Below are 6,014 nucleotides of genomic sequence, written 5' to 3'. Positions count from 1 at the left end.
CTGCCTGCTTTGCCAGATGGCAAAAATTTGCCTCTCAATAGGGTCTGAGGCTCCAGCAAAAACAGAAGGCAAGAATGTGTGAAAAAAAAACCTGTGCGGGGATAAATAGCTTTAGTGGCGGTGCTGCCGCTGGGATCGGCGCTCGGGAATTGCTTTCAGCATCTCTGCTTAGTGCTGAGCAGCGTTTGGGATGGGGATCTGGCTTCCAAGAAACTTTGGAGTTGTGACAGTCCAAATAAAATCAAGCCCTAATTTGCATCCTCCTCTAGAATTGAGGAACTGCCGGATTCAGTATTTTGTCCCAGGGCAAAAGAGCAGCTTTAGATGTGGACTCTGCTCAGGAGTGAGAACTTTAAACACTTAAGTTCCCGGTTTTGAGCCTGATTCCCTCCCTTTCAGGAAACAGGTAAAAACATGAACACTCCCCGCCAAGCCACAGGAGATTTATCTCCCCTCCCTGTGCCAGGCACAAACCAACCCAAACTCTCCTGTCTGCATAGCTAAGTGGGAAGAAGATCTATCTGGGCTGCAAATAAAGGAATAATAGCATGTAGGACGTCAAAGGATGCAAGCGACTCCCTCATTCAGAAATCGCCTTGGACACATGAGGAGCAAAACTTTAATAGCTGTTTACCAACTTCAGCTTGAGCTGGTTAATGTAAACCCCGCAGACATCCACTGGCAGGCACGGATACACAGGCGGCATGTTAAAAGGCACACAAAAACAAGAGCCGGGAAGAGGCAGGGAAACAGGGATGTGCTGGCACCACTCCTGGAGCAGCAGCTCCCAGCCCTCCCGGACTCCACAGCTCGCTGATGTCAGGCTGTGGCACTGCTGTTAAAGGGGCGATGGTACCTCCAGCCTCTGCACGGGCTTTGCCCCTCCAGCAGTCCTGGAGAAGCTGGGAGGAAAGGGGACAGAGTGAAAAAAAGGTAGAATTTTCTTTTTCCATTTCTTGTCTTTGTGTTTTGGGGGTTTATGGTTCCTTGGCTTCCCGTGCAGAAGCTGCTTCTCTCGTTCCCATGAGTCTCTCATTTTGCACTGAGAAAGAAATGGTACCTAAGAGACACAGTGAAATAAAATAGAAAAATATGGGTGGAAAAGCACCAGAAAAACAGGAGAAAGGCCCTGAGTACAGGGAAGATCTCAGTCTGCCATAATTTGTAGCTGTATTTGGGAAGTTTTAACAGCTTATCACTAAGCACACATGAGCTCTCACTCATGCTAACACACCCAGGCAAGCTGATCAAACTAATTAATATGTAAGCAATGTGTCAAACGCAAGGATTTATTTTTGAAGGCAAGTGTGGTCTTGTCTGAGCCCTGAATACACTGTGATCTATTTTTTCCCTGCCTGTTCTGCAGGGTGGGTCCTTCATGCATTCGTTTTTCCATCAAGGCAGCCTTCTATAACTTTTTGGAATGGCTTCTCTAATTCAGGGGCAATGTTAATTCTGAAGTGAGATTTTCTTTGCCTGCTGGTGCTTCTTTCAAGACAGATCACCTCAGGTTAAAGTCAGTGTTTATGCTTCAAGGCTGGGAAATGTAAAGTGTTAACAGAAGCTCTGCATGGTTTTGGAACATGTTGGTGGATGCAGCATGGGCTTAGAGCATCCATGCTGACTGTGTAGGCTCTGGAAGGCAGGAGACGATGCCCAAGAGGCAGGACTCTGCAGATTCCACCAGCAGCCCTCTGAGCTGATTTCCCTGCCAGGTTGCTGAATCCTGGGGGTTTTCATTGACCCCATGCTTGTCCCCATCCCACAACCCCATTGGTGTGCAGAATCATATCTCCCTGAAAACTCATGCTGACCAGCTCAGGACTCAGTTTTTTCCTGGCCAAATCTTACCTGAGACATTGTGGCCCCCTAAAGAAACTCGAGAGGCAGTGGCTGCATGGCCACAACTTCAATTCTGCTGTACCCAAGTGCCTAAAATTACCTGCAGCCTCCTGCATCCCCATTGCCTCATGCTCCAAACTCCAGCCCCGACACCTGCATTGCTGAATCCTCTAGTAAGGGACTCAGGTCTCCAAATGAGTCCTGTTGGAGCCCTAATGGTCTGGCCTGTCTAATTGTACTGCCTCCCTGGGTTACAGCAGATCAGCTCTGATTGTTCTCTGTAGCAATATAGACCCTATGCTGCAGAGTCTGCTGGTGAGGAGGCAGATGAGGATCTGCTCTGGCTGCAATGCCTCCTCCAGTGTTACTCCCATCTGTTAGAGAGGAGGGTTCACCACAGCCAGGCCTGGCCACTCACACGGCTTTGTGAAGTGTCAGTGAAGAGTAAAGGCAAAAAAGGTCACCAGAGGAGGATCTGGTGCTGTCCAGGGAGGGTGCCAGGTGAGGGGCACCTTGTCTCATGTGTGCTGTTACCTGCTCTTTACCTGAAACATCCAGCTGCCTCTCAGCTACCAGTGATGCCAGGGGTGTGGAGCCTTGTCCGACCTTACTGGGGCACTTGAAAAATATTATCTGAGCTCCCACCATGCAGTGACCGGAGTGGGCATGCTGTGTTTTTAGGAAGGAGTGTTTCCTTCTACAGGTGCTGGTGGAACAGTGGAGTTAGACTGTGACAGATCAGCAAACAGGCTTGGATCTGCTTTCTCACCAATATCTCCCATGCTTAGAGAGGCCATTCCTGGAGTTACTTCTACCTGTCCATGATGCTCATCAAGGACTGAGATCAGCAGTGTTGTCTGAAGCATTTCTTTAATGCTGGGGGCAAATTCACCTCCTTGAAATAATTCTCCAACACTGAGTGGAGTTAGGGATAAAACAGATGTGAGGGATAAGTGTGGACCCACAGGAATAAGACTGGGGGGTGAATCTATGACTGGTGTAAATGGTCATACACTGAAAGCCCGTAGCCTGCAAATGTTTGTGACCCTGCTGCCCTCTGGGTCAGGCCAGCCCACACCACAGCCTCTCTCAGGCTCTGTGTTAGGCACACTGCAACATGTGCACCACTCCTTGTCATGATGATGTATGTGTCAGGGACCAAAGTGCTGGCAGATCCTGCTCCTGGTCTGAGCTGTGACATCTCCTCTTCTCTCCTCCACCCGGGGTGCTAGAGAAGACTTCATTCTCCAGGAGATCTGAGCTCTGCTCTTAGCATCTCTCTTCCATCCTGCAGGAGATGCAGGTTCTGCTCCTGGCATTTCTCCTCCACCTCTGACGGGTTCCTGGAGCCCCCTCGTGGTTCCTACCACGGACAAGGTCCCACCGAAGTCACCCTTGGGGAGCTGCTGGGAGGCCCACAGCATCCTTGCTGCGGGTCCTTGCAGCTCCAGTGCTCAGGAGGCAGCAAAAGTCACCTTGGGGATGTTACTGGGGGGACAGGGCGTGGAGGTGACAACAGAGACGCTCAGGAGTCTGAATAGGGCAGACTGTCCCATTGCAAAGCCATCTCCCTGCTTTGTGAGGGAGATGAGTCCTTCAGTGGCTTTGCAGTCCCTGCCCTTGGAGCCTGCTGCACCGTGTGACAGTCCCAGGGGGCGGTGGCCACAGCCCAGATCCGGCGTGGAGGAAGGGGAGGATGTAGGGGCATGGGAAAGGGGGCAAGGGTAAAACAGTGGGGAAAAGAAGGAAAGTGGAGGTCGGGGGAGGAGGCTACAGAAAGGTGGGGAAAAAGGGCTGTGGGGTGATGGCAAAGGGTGTCTCTGTAGAGAAGAGGGGAGAGTGGCTGGGAGGCGGCGTGCGGAGGCTGTGGGCAGGGCAAGGCTCGCTGCCCGTGTGTCCCCCGGGGCCCCGAGTGCCACTAGATGGCACTTGAACCTCTGCGCGGGGCAGCGGCGCGGAGCTGCGCGGGGGTCCCGGGGATGCGCTGCGCTCCGGGGGCTCTCAAAATGCTCCTGGCAGCAGTTCCCACGGGTGATTCTGCCCTGGGGGCTGGATGGGGAGAAAACGTAGAGGTGAGATGGTTTTTGGGACAGATACTTCCCTCCCGTCCCCGGGCTGTGCTGGCCCTCCTCCGGCACTTGCCCTGCAGAGAGGCTCATGCCACAGCCCTTTGCAGTGATGACCTGCTGAGGTATCACACAGCATCCACCGGAAGGTACCTCAAAAAAATCTAGTGCACTCTCAGCACAGCCCAGTGGTTATTCAATAAATTGATGCTTTGTTCGGCTGTGACAGAAAATCAGATCCATAGTGCTGTGGATGGAAATATTGAGCCCTTTTCCCCATTTTCAGCCCTGTCCTCTGCCTCTACATGCACACCGTGAGGTCACAGGAGGCACCCTGACTATCACAGTGTGTTCACGACTGGCATGAGAAGATTAGGATTGTTTCAGCAACCAGCCATTCCCCTCTCTGCTGAAACTGAGGGATGCTTGGGTGACCCCAAAAGGGTGCAAGAGGAAAAAAATGCATGCAACACTGAAATAGAACCAAAGAAATCAGGATGTTTTGTCATATATTGGCCAAGTCAAACATATCACTTCTCCTCTGATCCCAGCTGTTGCATGCCTGGCTCCTGACAGCTGCCAGAGCTGTGACTTTGTGCTGCTGTGTAACCGTGTGTGCTGGACCTGACTTTGATGGACGTTTTGTCATTGCTCCCCTTTGTATTCCACCGGAAGGGAAGCCCATGAGTGCTTTTGAGAGTGTGAGAGCTGAGGTGCTGAGGCATCATCCACCTGATGGAGTACAGGCTTGGCTGAGCCTACACCACAGTTAAAGGACAGGCACAGGACTTGTGAAGGGTTGAGGCACTTAGTACCCACAGAAGCAAGCAGCAGTGCATCTCTTCCACACCTTTGAGAGAAAAAGACCTCTGAAATTTATTTTGAGCAATCCAAAGAAAATGTGGGGTAGGGACAGGCTTTGAAACCTGGTCCTGACTCATAGCCTGATGCCCCACACCCTCCCCAGTCCAGGGGAGCACTTGGCATGAGAAGGGCCCTGTTTTCCATCCTCAGGTTCCCAGACTCAGCATCCTTTGTCTCTCCAAGCACTTTTCTTAGTGACAAGTGAGTCACTGGGGAGCTCTGGACCCTCTAAGGGTCACACCACAACCAATCCCTCTCTGTGCAAACCAGTGTCCTCTTAAGAGGCAGCGCACAGTTGTAGCGCTTTCAGACAAGCCCAAATCACTGTGATTTTGCCCTGACAGAGCAGCTGTGAAATTGCATTGGGACAGAGCGTGGTGTGACTGAAGTGATTATGTGGGTGGCAGGGGATGATAACAAATCCATGGCGCTGGAGGGGGCTGAGCTGTGCTCCCAAGCACAGATAACATGAGTTTACTGAGTTCAGTCAACAGTTTGACTGCAGGACCTTGCTTCACTGGGAAAAAAAAAAAGGCACAGAAAAATCTCAGAGCATTGTTTCCTTCTCTTTTTTTCACTTCCAAAAGCTTGACCTCGCTGAGGCTGGTGGGTATTGGACCATGATGTGAGTCATTGCTGGTCCTGATAGCACCAGCCCCTGCTCACATGCCCAGGGCTCACTGCAATTCCCTGTAGCTCGTGGTTCCCAGCATTCAGGTCTGCAGCCCCTGCTGCAGGTGTGTAGCTCTCTACCCTAAATGCAGCCTATTTCTCCTCTTGGGAAGCCTGAAAATCAATGTCCTGGGGAACCCAAAGCTTCCTGCCACAGAGTGTCTGTTTTTTCTCAGGACCAAAGCTCACCCAAGGGGAAGCCCTCTCTCCTGGATGGCTGTAGTTACTTCTAGACATGGTGGTGGTGAGGATGTGATGGATGTGGAAACCTGCAGGTCTTTGTTAGCTGCAGCAATGAACAATCCCATCCCTGAGAGTGTTGTGTTGGGTCCACCTGCTCCATGGGGTCTAGGTTGTGGTGCCACCAGGTAGGATGGTGACCGGGGAGCAATCTGTCATGAATGGTGACTCCTGGTGGTGCCATTTGGTCCTTGGTGGAGCTGGGGTAGGCTGGCAATCTGCTGTGTGTCACTGGTGCTGGGGACACTGCCCATGTGTGCCATGACCAATGCAAATTTATGCTTCAGGCCCCGTCTGTGCCTCTGGTTGGAAGCATTTTTAAGGCTGGTG

Source organism: Corvus moneduloides, chromosome 10 (genome assembly GCF_009650955.1).
Source record: "Corvus moneduloides isolate bCorMon1 chromosome 10, bCorMon1.pri, whole genome shotgun sequence".
Lineage (NCBI taxonomy): Eukaryota > Metazoa > Chordata > Aves > Passeriformes > Corvidae > Corvus > Corvus moneduloides.
Note: the sequence above shows the minus strand (reverse complement) of the source record.